The sequence below is a fragment of the Aegilops tauschii genome, chromosome 6 (genome assembly GCF_002575655.3).
Source record: "Aegilops tauschii subsp. strangulata cultivar AL8/78 chromosome 6, Aet v6.0, whole genome shotgun sequence".
In the NCBI taxonomy this organism is placed as follows: Eukaryota; Viridiplantae; Streptophyta; class Magnoliopsida; order Poales; family Poaceae; genus Aegilops; species Aegilops tauschii.
In genome coordinates, this window is record NC_053040.3 from 410,594,099 (window position 1) to 410,612,503 (window position 18,405).

The 18,405-nt window shown below is 48.1% G+C and overlaps 1 pseudogene; it reads left to right on the plus strand.

Moving 5' to 3' along the window:
• The window catches only part of LOC141026127 (uncharacterized), a 114,518-nt pseudogene extending 96,435 nt beyond the window's left edge, over nt 1-18,083 (plus strand).
• Nucleotides 18,084-18,405: the final 322 nt, after the last annotated feature.

The window sequence follows — 18,405 nt, forward strand, 5'->3', positions numbered from 1 at the left end:
AGGAGTTCAAGATCAAGTGCGAGAGCAGCGCAACCTCCGAATCAAGTCAGTGGGGGAAAGAAATGCGGGAGTTGAACTTAGGGGTCCACCAACTCGGTCCCGGCGGTTACAGAGTGGCGGAGCCTATATGGTACAAGGAGGATGCGGAGCATGCCGAGCAAGGCCTACCGCCCCGCTTCGAGAAATTACGTGACAAGCAGACCAGGAACTTTGTCAGGGCCCGGTACAAGGAGGACCCGGTAACAAAGGAACTTACCACGCATCTGAAGACCAGGGCGCTTGAGCTTGTTTTGGTAAGGAATACACCCCCGCGTAATTAGCTCCATATGGTTGCATTCTAATTAATGAAGCCAAATTTCTAAATGGTTCACATTCCTTCCGCGGGAGGCTGAAAGCAGTAGCGCGGGGTCGTCTCAGAGCTCCCCTTTTGACACCCCTTTAAATAGGGCGTTGAACGTAATGAAAAACAAGGATAAGCTCAGTAAGCCGTCGTCAGCTGGTCGTGTGGCCGGCAAAGGCTTGTCCACAAAATGGTCATCATACTATACCGCTGGTGGGCGAAAGGAGAAAAAGACCAGATCGGAAAGCCAGTCGCGCGAGGTTCGAGAACTCAAGGCACAAGTGGCGCGGATTCCAGAGATTGTCCAAGAGCAAGTGCAACAACAACTGGGAACGACGCTCACCGCCATAGTGGCTACCTTGATTCAAGGGCTGACGACGTGGATTGCGGGCGGCCAACAGGGGCCTCCCCCGGTTCCCAGCTTCACGGCCAGCAACTCGCACAACGCGCAGGCGGCGCCATTGGTGTCTCCGGCGGAGGCGGTATTCGTGTCTCTGGCACCGGCACGGGCATTGGAGCTTAATGCACCCGGGTGTACGCCGGCCGGCACCTCGCCAGCAAGCGGCCCCTCCGTCAGTTGCACGTCCGTCGTTGGCGGTGCCTCGACATTAGCCGAGCTCGACGGCATCACGGTAACTAATCCTCTCGGCCGATGACTTCATCTCCTTGCCTTTGACTGGGCATCCCTAACGCCCTACATGTTTTCGCAGGGCGCCGCCGACGTTCCTTGCACTTTCCTGCACTTCATGGGCGGCGAGTTGGTCGATGTCGCCAAGGGCAGAATCGTTCAACCAGGCAACCACGTGTTCCACGGTAATCCGATGCCACCCAGCTTGTATAGGGTTGAACTGGTTCGGGTGCTGCCAGGCTGCGACGAGTTGTTACCTCCGATTCACCCGCTGGGGCCGACGAAGATGATGTGATGACCCTCGGCGCTTGCGTAAGCTGGCCCCTGCTTTGGCCGAAGAGCCGGATTCGTTTGGGGGCGGGGGACATCACCCCACAGACAAGACCGCCAGTCGTGCCAGCGCCAAGCCATGGCAAGAACGCCGCAACGCTACCGGACATGTCGGACATCCCTATGGCACAGGATCTGGACATGCATATGGCACAGGATCCGGACGACGACGACAACGACGGCGGTACATTTTCCAACGTTGATAAGTACTTTGCCGAACATGGGTATGGTGATGATTCTACGGGCCTCCTTCTCAAGAACCCAACCCTGAAAAAGACGACCGCGATCTAGCTGGTACGGCGGAGAAACCCAATTGCAACAGGCGTCATCTGGCGTTCAGTTCTCAAGAGACGCCTCCAGCTGCCGCCTTCACCGAGCCTCAGATAGTTGAGGTGCGAAATATTATCAGCCCCAACACGCTCAAGAAGGCGGTCTGTGAGCAGAACTCGATCCCATTACAGCAGATCAGGAAGAAGGGACGGAAACGAAAGACTAACAAGGGCGCCAGTGCGAGCCAGCCGGCACCGAGTACGATCCGTGCTCAGGACGGGCCACCTTCACCTAAGGATATCTCGAGGAGGGTGCATGTGACGGGTAGGGCGATGCTACCGACAAATATGCTAAATGATGCAACCAGTGCTATGCGGAGTCTGCATGACAGTGTTCTTTCTTTGGAGAAGCGGCGTCTCAGAGAGAATGATGTGGCATACCCGGTTTTCGTGGCCAAGGTGCCAGAGGGCAAGGGCTTTGTGGATAGCGCCGTCGGGGTACGATCGTCCTGCGGTTTGATGACATCTTTGCTATGTTTAACCTTCATCCGCTGCACTACACGTTCGTTCGGCTGTTTTCGCTGAGTATGGAGATGCGGATCATTAGAGACAAGACCCCGGACATTGTGATAGTCGACCCCTTCTACATGCGTGCCAAGATCTTGGGCAGCGCTGGGGACCGGCAAGTCGCGAGTTCACACCTCGAAGGCGTCATTCTGGCAAACCCATATAAGGATAACTTCCTCGTGCCTTACTTTCCCGAGTAAGTCATCTCCTAACCGCCCCGTAACATATGATTTCTTAGATTTTGATCATTCTTTTTTTTCTAACATTCCGTGTTCTGTGCAGTGACACACATTGCACACTCATCCTCTTAAGCCCGAAATATTCCATGGCCACGTATTTCGACCCGGACCGTGACTCCAAGATAGACTACACAAATATCAAGAAAGTTCTTGATGATGCTCTCCCCGGCTACGCCGCATCTGGAGGCACCATTAAGAGGCCAGCTCGTAGGTACGGCAGGCACGTGTTCACCCACAATACGACGTTCCCCTGCGTCAAGCAGCCACCTGGCGGTCAGAAGGATGCCTACTACGCCCTCCATCACATGCGGGCGATCATACGGGACCATAATCACCTTCTGCTACCAAATAATCTCAAAGATTGGGCCGCAAGCTTGGCGGCAATCCATGACGCGGACATCCGACAAGAATTCTTTCGCATCCAGTCGGAGTTTGCAGAAATCATCCATCAAGATGTCCTTCGTACCTCGGGGCAGTTCTACCTCAAATTTCAACCGTCCAACAGTGAGATAGACACAACGCTACAAATGCAGGCTGACAACGCCCGCGACTTCATGACCATCACGACAGACGGCGGCTTCATCCATGCTCCGGTCCCATGAGTCGAGTCGAAAGTAGTGATGCTATGTGTAGTTCTGAAACATTGATTAGCTCATGTTGTAATTAAACTTTAATGAACTTGTATGTCTCTATGGTTTGGACAGTCGTTTAACTTAGATGTAATCGATGCTATTTATTAGTAGGACCATGAATCGTGCAATTAATGTCTTGCTTTTCTCTTCCGATCCTTTTGTTGCATACTTATATATTGCTTATGTATTGTCTGTTGTTTGGCTAGTGCATAGAGATGCCGTCGTATGTCGTGTACAAGGGTAAGGTTCCCGGAGTCTACGATGACTGGGAGGAGTGTCGGAGACAGGTTCACCGTTTCAGCGGTACAGTTACAAAGGGTACACCAGTAGGGCGGAGGCGGAATTTAGATACGCGCGCTATCTAGCGGGAGAGAGGAGGGAGCGTTGGAGGAACCGGATGAAGACCAGTTTCATCGCGATGATGCTCATTGTGATGACCGCAGCTCTCTTCTATGTGATGGTAGTTTAGATGATCGATATCGACTTGTAATGTGAAGACAAACTTGCTACTCGCGGTCTTGAGACTTGTAATGTTCTATCTTTGTTCGGTCTTTTGAATTTGGAGACTAATATGATGAATTGTATTTGGAGACTAATCTTCTATTGTATTCGATGAATCTGCTGTTGTTGTGTGGTGCTGTTTATATTCTGTCCAATAATATATTTTGTAATCTGTGCAAATATCAGAAAAGAAAAAAAATCCCTATATCCATACTAATGGCGCATCATCCCAACGTGCGCCATTAGTATGCCAAAGGATACTAATGGCGCATCACCCCAACGTGCGCCATTAGTATGCCAAAGGATACTAATGGCGCATCACCCCGCAGTGCGCCATTAGTATGGCAAAGCACATGGGTAAATATGGCCCCCTGGGAGGCATACTAATGGCGCACCATGGCCTATACTAATGGCGCACTGCCTGGTGCGCCATTAGTATACCAGATACTAATGGCGCACCAGTGGTGCGCCATTAGTAAAAAATACTAGTGGCGTGGTACTAGTGGCGCACCAGTAGTGCGCCATTAGTAGGCAAAACTGGTGCGCCACTAGTAGGCCTTTTCCTAGTAGTGTTCGGGAAGTGCAACAATAATAGTACTAGTACAGTGTATGCTTCTGGCAATCTGACATCGAAATTAACCGTTGCACGTCCACCGCCTGAGCGAAGGAGAGCTTGCATTAGTCAAAAGTTTCTCCTTGTCCTGCGAGCCACCGCACGCAAGCTTCTCCCGTCCTGCAAGCTTCTCCTCGTTCGGCAAGTTGACAGGACACAACAAAGTAATGCTAGTCCATACTGCCTCCTCTCCGGTTAATATGGCTTAATTTCAAACGAGATAAATACACTATCTGTCACTGTATATTTGTAAAAATACGGTCAATGGACTTCATAATACGCTCATTGCGCTCAATATATACATTTTCCGATGTTTATATGGTCACTAGCTCACCCTGGCTAAGTATGTGTGTGCATGCATGTGTAGGTTAAGCACTTGAGCGTGACCGTGTGTGTTCCGTCATGTGCTCGGACATGCATGCATTAGGGCGTCGCGCGTGTTTTTGCGTCCATGTGTGCGTGTGACTGTTGCATACACGTAGGGGGAGTACGTGTAGGGGCCACTAAAGAGCAGTCAAATCACACAGTAAGTTAGTCGGAAGAAGAAACCATCATTTCACTCTTCAATGACACGTACGCAATATAAAATGGTTGATATGGAGAGAAAAAGAAAACCACTATATATACACTAGCAGGAGCCTAAGCTACAAGCCTGCTTGCTTGGGTTGCTCTCTTCACAAGCATAGAATGACGGTGGCCACACCGCTGGTCACATATCCGGCCTGATCCCGCAACTGGGGGAAGGGAACAATGTTCTACGTAGACGTGGTCGACATCGGCGAGGGAGAAAATCCACAGTCGGTGCGTCCCAATCGGGGGTCACCGCGGTATGGGCCGATGCCGCGTCCCAACCGCCCTTCTAGCTACAGCCCAACGTCCCAGGTAGTCCATCTTCCTTTTGGAGCCGGCATGCTCCACTGCCGCAGCTCCCCACGTAGCTCCATCTCCATGTCGATCTTTCTCTACTTCTACCGGCTTCTACTTGTGATGAGTTTATGTCTCATGAACTAGTGCCAGTACTATTATTCTAATCACACTTCTTCAATATCTTTGCCATCAGGGATGCTCAGCTAGATTTTAGTGGAACTGCACAAAAGCATCGTATGATTCGAGGGTGCCAGCCGTCTTCGACAGGTTCTACCTGGCCAAGAAATTAAATCCTGTTTAGGGTTTAGGGTTTAAGTCGTAGTGACCCCATCAGTAGTTTTTCTTTCGTACATGCTCTCACAACTTTTGTCTTTAGTTGTGAAGTAAATATTGGCTATGATCTGTGAATCATTGAGATGCATCAGCATGCGTGTTAGTTTTACTTTGTATTTGATGGAATGTTGTAACGGGGCAACCTTGGAGTAGGAATGAAAATGGAGTGGAAAGTTTCCGTTTTCCGAAGAAAAAATGGAAACAGAGACAAACCAACGTTTCGTTTCGTTGGATCGCACCATCGAGCAAAACCAACGTTTAAATCACGTCTGTCGCGTTCGTGTCTCACCCTCCTCCACGGCTCGACCCCACACGGTCGCTCGGCATGCCACTCACCGCAAACTGAGTATACGATAACTTTCTCGCCTGCTTGTCGATGGATCGTTCCATGGAGTACTAGTACTACTGGAAGAGATTGACGAGTTGGGGGAGGACAGCTAGTTGTAGCACGGACTCCCAAGAACTTTTTACATGCATGTTGTGGCCGGCTATTGCGACGTTTGAACGCGGAGCAGTCGCGTGCATCAGGAAGCGGCACGGGTGATGCTCTATCGGCCGGCACGCCGATTCAATGCCGGCGCCAGTGAGAGGTCGCGTCCGCTTTGGCCGAGCATGAATGCGGCACTGACCGTTTTGGGCGGGAAGCACGCGCGGGTGATGAAGAGGGTTCGGGTTGGTCAGGAGCAGCCGTGGCAGCGGTTCGGACGCCCGCATACAAGAGATGTTGTACGTTAATATTGCCGCGTATATAATTAACAACGTAAATAATGTGCCAGTTGGACAAATATGATTGGAGATGGAGATGGAAATGGAATTTTACGTAAACACGGATATGCATGTCTATGTCTATGTGTGTGTGCGCAACGACTCTCGCGACCTGGAAGCGGGGCGTGTTTTTGATCGAGTTTTCTTTCTTGGTACGTTAAAAAATTGTCCGCTAGTTTTTGATACATTTTTCCGGGAATGCGCGTATTCTATTTAAAACCACTTCTGTGGAGAGATTGTTTTACTCCATTATCGCCTCTAGTTTGATAGAGTTAATCGCGTCTCGCTCTCTCACCCTCTCCATATCAAAACAAGATGACAGTGTCGACACTATCTCTCTCCTCGCCGGTGGACACAGATCCAGCTGAATCCCGTCCGCTGCGAGAGGTGAGGAGGTGCAGCGTTGACGTTGTCGCCGTCGGCGATGGAGGAAGCCGATGCTCACCGTCCTCTCGGAGCCGGCGCTGGCGCGGACGAAGGTCCTCCGCGCCCTTGTTCGCTACCGTCGTGTAGGCAGATACCGCCAGCCCACCTAAGTGACATCTCGCCCACGTGAGGTATAACTTCTTGTACTGGTCCAGCTCCCCAGGCCGCTGCATGCGGGTTTTCTTCTATGTGACTACTCCCCAGCTCCCCATGTATAGTAGCTAGGGTTCGTCGGCTGGTCCAATGTCGCCTACTATTATAGAGGAAATGCCACTCGAAAAGTTGTCCTGATTTATGCCTCGGTGGATGTATACATGTTTTTTCGACAAAAAGTACATGGTGGTTGTGTGGTCATTGTCCATATGCTCCTATTGCTGCTGCTATTCTAATACTATCACTGGTTAAATGAAGAAATGCTTTTTTTCTCGGGTATCCTGGTTTAGTTCCCATCAAGATAATCATGATGCTTCTGTTTGTTGGTGTACTTTTCATAATTCTTATTGACAATTGAGATGTCGTTGTTAATCTTGTAAAACAAAGTAACAACACTATATCCCTTTTTTATATTTTTGGAAACAGCGATGCGTATCTCCATACCCGGGCATGTCTTCCTCAATTTTAGTGGAACTGCACAAAATTGGATGGCCATTGTTGTTCCGCCTCACTGTCCTCTACCACGTGGTTCTTCCTTCCTCGAGCTTGACTACTGAGAAGAAACAGACCACAATGAGGATTTGTTCAACTTCATAGGCGCCTCACCCAAACTTGATGCCAAATGGATGATGCGTCACCACGATGACGTATCGATGCTCATGGTTGCGCCTCATGGTTGCGTCGGCTGGTGAAGCTGATCGATGTTCATTGAAAAACAAGTTGTCTTCTATCAGTGCTCTTTGCTTGTTACCCACAAAGATGATATCCTTCGTCAGTTCACCTTGGTTGCGTTGGAGACGCAGTCGTCTTTCACGTTGGTGCAATTTTATCACACAATTGGCTATGAACCAAATGTTTCCTCGAAGAAGGATCGACGTTGGTACTAAGAGCATAAGTTTTGTATTGATTTCTAAGCCTTCTCACAACTTTGTCTCCAGCTCCCCTATAATTTTATTTGTCCAGCTATTAACTTTGATTAAAAAATGGTGGGGACTAAAAACCCGGATGGACGTAGTAGCCCTCCATTTTTATTTACTCCGCATATTGGATTTGTCTGAAGTCAAACTTTGTAAAGTTTGACCAAGTTTAGGCCGAACACAACAAACCATAATTATTAGAGAGGGCAAACTGTACATACTCTCAAACCTTTCCGATAATTGAAATTAAAATTCTTTATTTGTACACACTCTCACACGTTTCCGATAATTTGGCGCATGTGTGGTTGTTCACTTAAGGGAGGGTAGTGTACCACACGTGAAGGACAGAAAGTGCGACCAGGACGCGTGGATCATGAGTTCATCGGAAGTACTCCCTCTGTTCCTAAATATTTGTCTTTCAAGTGGTTTGCAATGGACTCCCACATACGGATGTATATAGACATTTTTTACAGTGTAGGTTCACTCATTTTGCTCTGTATGTAGTCATTTGTTGAAATCTCTAGAAAGACAAATATTTAGGAATAGAGGGAGTAGTAGTTTTCTTCACTGGTACGTTAAATAAAGAGTTTCGTTTCGTACTTACACAGTTTAAAATGATTTTTATGGAGAGAATAAGAAAACCACTCCACTATATATTAGTCGTATACACGAGTACTATATGGACGCAGCTTCATTGACTTTAGTGCTCCTGCCTTTGGGTTTATGACAGGTGGGCCCAAAATGTGGCTGGCCCACCTGTCATACAGCCAAAAGCAGGTGCAGTTAAGGCACCGGAGCTCAGTCCGTATTACACTATATATATAAGCTGGAGCCTCAGTGCTTGTTCGCTAGGGTTTGCACTCCACACTCTCGCCGCACTACATATATATACACGCTGGAGGCTCATCGTTCCTTTGCTAGGGTTTGCTATATTCACTGTCTCTCACCCTCTTCAGCAGATCTAAACAAGACTGCGTTGTGGCCTCTGTCTCTCTCACCCCCTCATAGCTGGCGAAGGAGGCGTCCGGATCCCGTCACACCAGGAAGGGGAGGAGGTGCAGCGTTCACTCTATCGCCTTCGGCGAGGGAGGCAATCCACTGCCGGCTGCGCTTTTCTCTTTCACCCAGCGCCTGTGCGGGAGGGCCACTGACCCCTTCTTCCTCGCCACTGTACGTAGTGTGGGCAGATCCGACCTCCCGCCGCACGCCTTGCCACATCCCGATGACCCTAAGGTATAAGTTTCTTTGAAACCGTCATTGGTCTAGCTGCATGCTGATCTTTTTTGATTCTGTAGTCGAATCTAGGTCTTGGTTCAAAGAGGAAAGAAGGATGCGGTGGGGTGGAGCATGAATCCAGGACGTGGTTCAATGAGGAAAGGAGGGAGGGAAAGTAGTATAGACTAGCTATCCAGCCGCTTTGTTGGTCGAAAAGGGAAAAGGGGGTAACCCAGTACACACATCTGTAAGGAACCGAACTCTTTGTTGAAAAGGGAAAGAAACTGGGGGGGTCCAGTAGTTTGTGCAGGACTAGATTTGCTGCCCTCACATCGGAATAAGTTTCAAAGAGAACGAATATGGGACCAACGCATATATGCTGCTTGGCTACATACTCTGCATCACCCATTTATACGTGTGGACGCACATGGTGCTGGCATGTCCCATGTCCCATCCACATGATCGTGCAGTGTGTTTTGAGATGTCGTGCTACTTGTATTGGTACTGTTTTAAATAAATGTTGAATTGAAGCTATTGTATTTTAAGCAATGCCACTCTTAGAATTAACTACTGAACTATTTTAAGAGAATTTCTTTGTTAATATGAATCAATGCAACCGTTTTAGAAATGCTACTGTCCTATACTTTGTTTTCTATCAAGATAATGTAGATGCTTCTTTTTGTGGCCGCATGTTTCATCCTCCTTTATTGGCAGTAATTGTTTCCTTTTTTGCCTCTGTTAAATCAGGGATATCTATTCAACTTGTTGCTATAGCAAACTTAAATGTCACACCGGCGACTTTACTTGATTTCAGAGTAACTGCACAAAACGAGATTGGATTTCCTATTCGTGTTGGCAGATTCGTACGTGATCTTGTGTGCGTCATGACAGGTTGGTACTTGCCTTCATCCACATGATCGTGCAGTGTGTTTTGAGATGTTGTGCTACTTGTATTGGTACTGTTTTAAATAAATGTTGAATTGAAGCTATTGTATTGCTGTCTTTTTCCATTAAGTAGTGAACAAAAATGGGACCAACCCAGACATTATGCTTGTTGCTTTGTTAAAACAAACTCTGCATCACCCCCTTTATAAGTAGATGGAAGCACATGTTGTTGTTGCGCCCACTCTCCCCTGGAACTATTTATGCTTTTTGTTAATCTAATGCCGCTGGTAAAATTAAGCAATGCCACTCTCAGGATTAACTACTGAATCTCTTTTCAAAACTGCAACACTTGTTAGGGATTGGCGGGATTACCATTTTTGTGGCCGCATGTTTCATCCTCCTTTATTGGCCAGTAATTGATTCCTTTTTTGCCTCTATTAAAATAGGGATATCTATTCAACTTGTTGCTATTGCGACATTTTGCTTCGCTTAATTTTGGTGGAACTGTACAAAATGAGACCGGATTTCCATATAAGTGTTGAGATCTCTCTCAGGTCTTCCTCACGAGTTGTTTCAAATCTTGGTCTTGAAAGGTTAGTACCGACTTTCCTCAAAATTAACTACTGAATCTTAGTTCAAAACTGCAACACTTGTTAGGGATCGGCGGGAGTACCATTTCTGTTAGAGATCGGCCGGAGTACATGTTTAAGAAATGTATTGTTCAGATAATGTCTCTATTATTATATATCAGTTACCGTGTTTTACAAATGGTACTATCCTGCTTTGTAGTTCTTTCTAAATGTTTAACTAAGGTATTGTTAAGATAATGTCTCTGTTAAAATGAATCAGTCACATTGTTTTAGGAATGATACTTTTCTGCTTTGTCATTCTTTATACATGTTGAAACAACGCATTGTTAAGATAATGTCTCAGTTAATATGAATGAATCACACTGATTGAGAATTGCTACTCTCCTGCTTTGTTTCCCATTAAGATAAGGTAAATCAATAGATGTTTTTCTTCTGGGAGTACAAGTCATCAACCGTTATTTCTCAGTAATTGTTTCCCTTATACCTTTTGTTGCTTACAGGGATATCAAAATTAAAGCTCGTTTTTATTCCGAGTTTGATTTTAGTTGAACTCCACAAAAGGAGCCAACCTGTCTAAGGCAAACTACTGCATTAGTGGGTCCAGTTGGTCTTACCACTTTGCAGAAAGAAGCAGTCACTGTTTGCGCTACATTACACAAGGAATGATCGAGAAGCTTTACAGAGTAATAGTAGACGCTGGTGACATGACTAGTCTACAGAGAGCATAGGAAACTCTACAACACATGGAGTGCACTGGGCAAAAAGTGCCCAAACAAGTACAGGAAGCCAGGACAGGACTCCAAATCTGTCAATGTCATTCTAAGCAACAATGATGGGGCATCTGGGTATGGTAATCTGTTTACAGTACTTTCAGTTTGTTAGTCCACCGATTGGTGGGTTGACACTGGGGCCAATATTCATGTGTGTGCTGCTGTGTCTTTGTTTTCTTGCAGCACATAAATACGATGTCCACAGGGATGCTCAGCTTGATTTTAGTGGAACTGCACAAAATGTCCAGATGGTTTGTGTCCTCCATAATACTTCATCATGCACAATACATCGAATGGTTCTCTAATCATTCGTCGTCACCTTGAGCCACCAGACTATATGTTTGAATGGTGCTGCCAGCGTCAGCCATTAAGAAGGGTAAGAAGAAAGACAAAAAGAGAGATGGCTGCTTTACTTGTGGTTCAGAGGAACACTGGGCAAACAAGTGCCCAAACAAGTACCAAGAAGCCAGGACAGGACTCCAAGTCTGTCAATGTCACTCTAAGCAACAATGATGGGGCATCTGGGTATGGTAATCTGTTTACCGTACTTTCAGTTTGTTAGTCCACCGTTCGGTGGGTTGACACTGGGGCCAATATTCATGTGTGTGCTGATGTGTCTTTGTTTTCTGGCAGCATATAAATACGAAATCCACAGGGACGCTCAGCTTGATTTTAGTGGAACTGCACAAAATGTTCAGATGGTTCGTCTCCTCCATAATACTTCACATCATGCACAATACATCGAATGGTTCTCTAATCATTCGTCGTCACCTTGAGCCACCGGACTATCAGATGACAAACCCTGCCCGTTCCACAATCATAGGCATTACATATTTTGAATGGGAAAAGCTTGTCAAAGTTGACATTAGTTTAATATATTGGAATTGGAAAACCTTGTCAATTTTTGCTCATTGATGTTAGCCAGAAGACATGCATTTGATATTTTTGAGTGGGATGCCCTTTGCTGTGAGCAACGTCGATCGTTTTTTCCTATTCCTGTCTTCAGTTCAGAAGTAAATATTTACTCCGCTGAGATGCATAGACACATGAATGTTGACTTATGTAAGATATTTCAAGAGTTTGTTCTGAATATTGTCTATGTAATGTCAGGCCTTGTGTTTGATTGCAAAGTTGAGCTTGGAGTGTTGTGGCATGCGGCATCACGAGCTGTTCACCGTGCCTCCTGAGAATAATGCTTTGTATTGTTTTGCATGTCAATCTAATGCCAGTGATTTACTTGTTAGGAAGATCATCCTCTTCTGTTGTTTCCGTGCTTAAGAAGTTCATCGTCTTATGTTTCATTCATAGCCTATACGACAAGTCGGGTAGGTTTGACGTGAAACCATATGATCTTCCGACCAACTCATCATCTTAGGCCATGATTGGATCGCCGTTTTCCAACCAAAACCGCTTGTAAAACTGACACTTGTAAATAAAAGCAGATGGTCTCGGGCGAAGCGCTTGGTTGGTCGATTTCAACTAGTAAAATATACACCGGTCTCTCAAATTACACGCGTAACCCGCCGGTTTTACTTACAGACCTCGGGCCCTTGGTTTCATTACGCCTGTATTTTACGCGTTGTTTCCGATGACGGGTAAATTACACTTGTATCTTAATATAGGTGTGAAATAAACTAGAGCTGCCAAGCGCGGCCTTACTGTTTCATGCCGTCTCAGTCTCTCGAAGGTCCTCATAGGTGTCCGATGATCCTGGCTTCCTGAATGAGCAGCTGGCGCTGTATCAGACCATCCGTAGGGCCCGCGAGGCCCTCTCCGTCATCCTTCGAGTTGTTGCGCTCGCCGTGGCGCCGAGCATTGTTAACATGGTCAATGAACATGAGGATTCAGGAGATGACTTTATTTTGGTTGGATGACAGTAGGGACCCACTAGGGCCATAGCCGTACGTACGCAAGTGCCTCGTTATTATGTATAACTATATTTTTTTGCTTCCTCCTGGTTTCCTGACATCACGGTCCCACACCATTGTCAACCTATGTACTCAATATAAATGAGAGAATTGCACAAGGTGCGGCCGACTGCTGGGACCAAGCAGCTCAAGCAGTTTTTGTGTTTTTGAGGTGTGAGCACTGCAGAGTTTTTCTTGGTGATGTTTTCGTTGTTGTTCAGAGGAGAGCAGGGTATTAACTGGGCGGGCTGTGGCCCGTCTAGCCCAGGACAGATATCCAACCCAGATATTATTTTTTTCAAGATGAAAATGGCTAGCCCATCTATACGTTTTTTTGAGGAATACCCAGGCAAGGTCAACTTGTTATTCTCCGCCCCGCTAAGCTGCAAATCTTTCCTAGGAGGGATGCATTAGGCTTAACAGGAAAATGGGCTTTAAAAAATAATAAATGGGATGTAATTATAAAAACTGGGCAGTAACTATAAAAAATGCACCAAGCACGAAATTAGTTTATAAAATATTATTTATGGATTTTGAAAATCTTAATTTTTAATTGTTGCGCGCGCAATGTTTTGTTAGATTTTTACGTAATACAAATTTATATTTAATCTGACTAAAATTTCAGGAAAAAATATTTCAGATCCCATCAAAATGTGGGAAATTTTATTGAATTCTGTCTTGAACGGTTGGTTGAAATTATTAATCATTGTCCTAGCTAGAAAATGGGTTGTACTTTTAACAAACTGTAAATGGGCTGTAGTAAATTCCATTAGAATTCAAAAATGGGCTGTAGATTCTTACAAATCGCAAATGGGCTATAAGTTCTCTGCCACACACTTGTGGGCCTACTAAGTTGATGCATCCCCTAAAAAAAGAAGTTGATGCGTATGCAAGTCTTTGTCAACTTATTATAGTCAACACACGGTTCTAGCAGCAGTGGCCGTTGAATGTCCATCCAACGGATGCCGTGCTTCTACTTCAATCTCGGATATTCTAGCTTCACCCGCCCAAAAAATGATTCCTCCCCCTGACATCCGGGGCACACCGTTTCGGAAGCTGACCTGTGGGCCTACTAAGTTGACGTGTACCAAGGGCTTTGTCAACTTAGTCAATATGAATGATTCTAGCTGCAGTGACCGTACGATGTTCATCCAACGGCCGTAGTGCTTCTTCAACCTCTGGTCTTCTTGCTCCAGCCGCCCAAAGCAGCGCCGGTCGTGCCGCCTGCTCCTGCCTCCCGTGGCCGGCTGTGCTGCCGCGGAGGCCTCACCGCCCCCTACTACTCCCACCGCTGGCCAGGCCATCCCTCCACTCACCCACACCCCCTATTATTCTGCAGCGACGGTAGCCTCACACCGCAGCCGAACTAGTGAACCCTCGTACTCCTCTCAGCGTGGGCTTCCACTCCCGCGTCTTCCCCGACTCCGCGTCGTCCCCTTCCTAGGCCTCACCGCTCGCCGTCGTCCACCGCCCTGGTGCTCTCGGCGCGGCGTGGTCAACGTGGTCAAGGAACGACTTTCATCGGAAGAGTACTGTACGTGGAGAGGCTGACAGCTGAGTCCACGGCAGCCGCAAGGAAGTGCCTCCTTATTCCACAAAAAATAATTATTCCTCCACCTGACAACAGGGACCCACCGGACGGGCCACCGTATTTGGTGAAAAAACGTTTCCCCCCTGACTGCTGGGACCCAACGGACGGGCCACCGTATTTCGCGAAAAAAAGTCCCCCCCGCTGTCAGCTCGGACCCATCGGAAGTTCCTCCTTATTACGGACAAACAAATGAATACTCCCCCAGCTAGTTGGGACCCACCTTGGTGGGAGGCTGACTTGTGGGCCTACTAAGTTGGCGGGGATGGAGTGCTTTGTCAACTTAGTCAATATGAACGGTTCTAGCTCCAGTGACCATACGATGTCCATCCAACGGCCGTAGTGCTTCTTCAGCCTCTGGTCTTCTTGCTCCAGCCGCCCAAAGCAGCGCCGGTCGTGCCGCATGCTCCTGCCTCCCATGGCCGGCTGTGCTGCCGCGGAGGCCTCACCGCCCCCTACTATTCCCACCGCTGGCCAGGCCCTGCGGCGATGGCAGCCTCACACCGCAGCCGAACCAGTGAACCCTCGTACTCCTCTCCGTGCGGGCTTCCACTGCCGCGTCTTCCCCGGCTCCGTGTCGTCCCCTTCCTAGGCCTCGCCGTCGTCCACCGCCCTGGTGCTCTCGGCGCGGCATGGTCAACATGGTCAAGGAATGACTTCCATCGGAAGAGTACTGTACGTGGAGAGGCTAACAGCTGGGTCCACGGCGGCCGCAAGGAAGTGCCTCCTTATTACGCGCAAAATAATTATTCTTCCACCTGACAGCAAGGACCCACCGGATGGGCCACCGTATTTTGTGAAAAAAACGTTTTCCCCTGACTGCTGGGACCCACTAGCTACATCTTCGCACGCAAGGAAGTGCGTCCAGGCAAAAAAAAAATGATTCGCCCCCCTGACTGCTGGGACCCACCAGCTACATCTTCGCACGCAAGGAAGTGCCTCACAGTCGGAACCCACCTGGTCGAAGCGTATGTAGCGTTGTCATTCTGGTCGCGAACGTGTACGTACATACTGGTCGTTGTAGAGGCGCGCACGTGTCGTAGTAGAGGCGCGCACGTAGCATGTACACATACGTACAGCGGCCAGTGTGCAAGAAAGAAAATACGGCCACGTACGTACATACAGGCAGTGTCTCGAACGCCTACTCGCGCATACGTACGGCCAGGGCTCGTGTACATGGCTGGGTCGGAACGGAGAAACAGCATCGTCGTCGTTTTCATGGGGAGCCAACCGGCTGGGTCGGAACGGAATGCGTCGTCGTGTTCATCGGGAGGGCTTGGACGGAAGAGCTGATGGAAACGAGGCCTGGCGCACCACAGTATGGAGGAAACGGCATTGTGTTCGACTGGCCACAGTCGAAACGGGATCCTGTTCATCGGGAGGGTCTGGCGTATCGCAAAACGGAGGAAACAGACCTCCTACGGTCGAAACGGGGGTCCTGTTGATCGGGAGGGGTGTGGCGTACCGCAAAACGGAGGAAACGGACTTGTGTTGGAGCGCTACGGTCGAAACGGGGGTCCTGTTCATCGGGAGGGGTGTGGCGCACCACAAAACGGGACTCCACGGGATACTATTCATCTCCACCGTCGACCCCCTCCAGCCTCCACGGGCTACTGTTCATCCACCGTCGACCTACTCCAGCCTCCACCTACGACTGTTCATCCACGGGCTCCTGTTCATCCAGCCTCCCCAGCGCGCTACTCCACCAGCTACTGTTCAACCAGCCCTTTCCACGGGCTCCTGTTCAACCACCCCTCCATGGGCTACTGTTCATCCAGCCCTCCACCGTATACTGTTCATCCAGCCCTCCATGGGGTGGTCCTGTTCATCCTGCCCTCCACGGGGTCCTGTTCATCTAGCCCCAACTGGCTCGTTCGATCGGGGTCCTGTTCATCCAGAGGCAACACCACGGGGTCCTGTTCATCCACCCCCACCGGGAACTCTTCATCCAAACCCCCCCAGCAACGCTCACTGTTCATCCAGAGGCAGCATCAATCGGCTTCAGTTAGCAGCAGTAGCGAAGGAATCGCTCGATCGGGTTCAGTTAACAGCCATCGATCGATCGCTCGGGTTCAATAAAACGCGTAGCCTGCAGTGCAATCGCTCGGGTTCAGTTAGAGCCCAACGCCTCGCTCGGGTTTAGTTAGAGCCCAACGCATCACACCCATGCGCATGTGTGTACGAGAGAAACGCGCATCGCTCGGCCCCGACCACCCCCCGTAACCGGAAACACCCCGATATTTTCCTCGCCCTCGCTTCTACCATGGTTTTTTCCGTCATGGACGGCCCAAAGAATGTCATGCAGCTGTGTCTCCGGCCCGCCCAGGATGAAAAGCCCATTTTCTGTCATGATTTTTTGTCATAGAAGTAGGAGCCCACCACATCTATGATGATATCGGGTTTTGTCACAATTATCGTCATAGAAGTGTCATAAGTATGACAGAAAAAAAATTCGTTTGTCCCAAAATGTCACGGATATGTCTTTTTTTCGTAGTGGATGCATCTTTGCAAGCCAGAATTTCAAGTTCATCGTAGCTTCCTTATGAGCATGGGTGAGGAATATCTCTCACGTTGGGTTTTCAATTATTTATTTGGTGATGATCCTGCTGATGGCCGTACTGATGATCCTATTGATGGTCGTACTGATGATCCTGCTCATGGCCGTACTGATGATCCTGGTAATCACTAAGTGATTATTAATTGCAGAATATTACGTACATGGTTGATGGAGTTTCTTTTTGGTGGACTTTCTGGTCATGTGATTGATGCACTATTGTGTTGAAACAATCTAATTACTGATCTGGTAGGGAACATGACTTTTGGACATGTTAGCACTAGACGAGTGGTAGTAGACTTTTGTGTTCTCCAAATTACTATGTAAACTGAAACCTTAAGTGTAATGACCATTTGATCTGGTTATGCCTGATTTTATCTGATCATTAATTTATCCCTTCAATACTAGACCAACAAGTGGCAGAGTGTAAACCAGGCAAAATGTAGCCAAACACTGCCTGGAGCATCTGCCCACACAGGCGTACTTTCAGGATACCAACCAAACACCGCCTGAGATTTTCCGTCTGCCTGGTTAGGCAATTTGTGAAACACACTCAGGTTACTCTCAGGCAAGGAATATTCTCAGGCACATAGCTCAGGGTGGCAACCAAACAGCCCCTACATCTCCCACTCCCCCAAAATCCTTCTCCACCTCCGCCCGCCGCCACGGCCAGGCCGGCGTGGTGGCGCGCCAACAGCTCCACCTGCGCCATCCCTCCACTTCCTCACCACCATCCAGTCATCACCGTCGCCACCAGCGCCGCATCTCCACCATATCGGTTGCTTGCTGCTTCTCCTTCGATCTTCCTGCTGCTGCTCTTCACCTTCCCTTGCCCCAACCTGCTGCTGCTCTTCCTCTCCAGCGCCTCCTGCTGCTGCTCTCTCTCCAACACCCCTGCTGCTTCTCCCTTCTCTCTGAACCTCCCTTCGCTGCTCCTCTGTTCCTTGCTGCCGCCCCTCCTCAATTCCTCCTGCTACCTCAGTTTCTTCTCTGAACCTGAACCCTTGCTGCTGCTGCTCTCTCTCTCTCTCTCTCTCTCTCTCTCTCTCTCTCTCTCTAAGTTGAGATGTGTAAAACTTTGTAATGTTCAGATTCTAAGATTGCTTGCAACCTGCTATATATTTAGTTGGTACTTGTCATCTTCTGTTAATTAATATTCTGCTAGTGCATGTGTGTGATCTCTTTTGTGGTTGTTCTTGACTTGTGCTTGTCCAGTACGAATCATTTTGTTGATTTTTGAGTACTTCTTGTAACCCCCGTTCGTATACGTGTTTTCACTCGTGTAACCTGAACCGTGGTTATCTATGTGCATATGA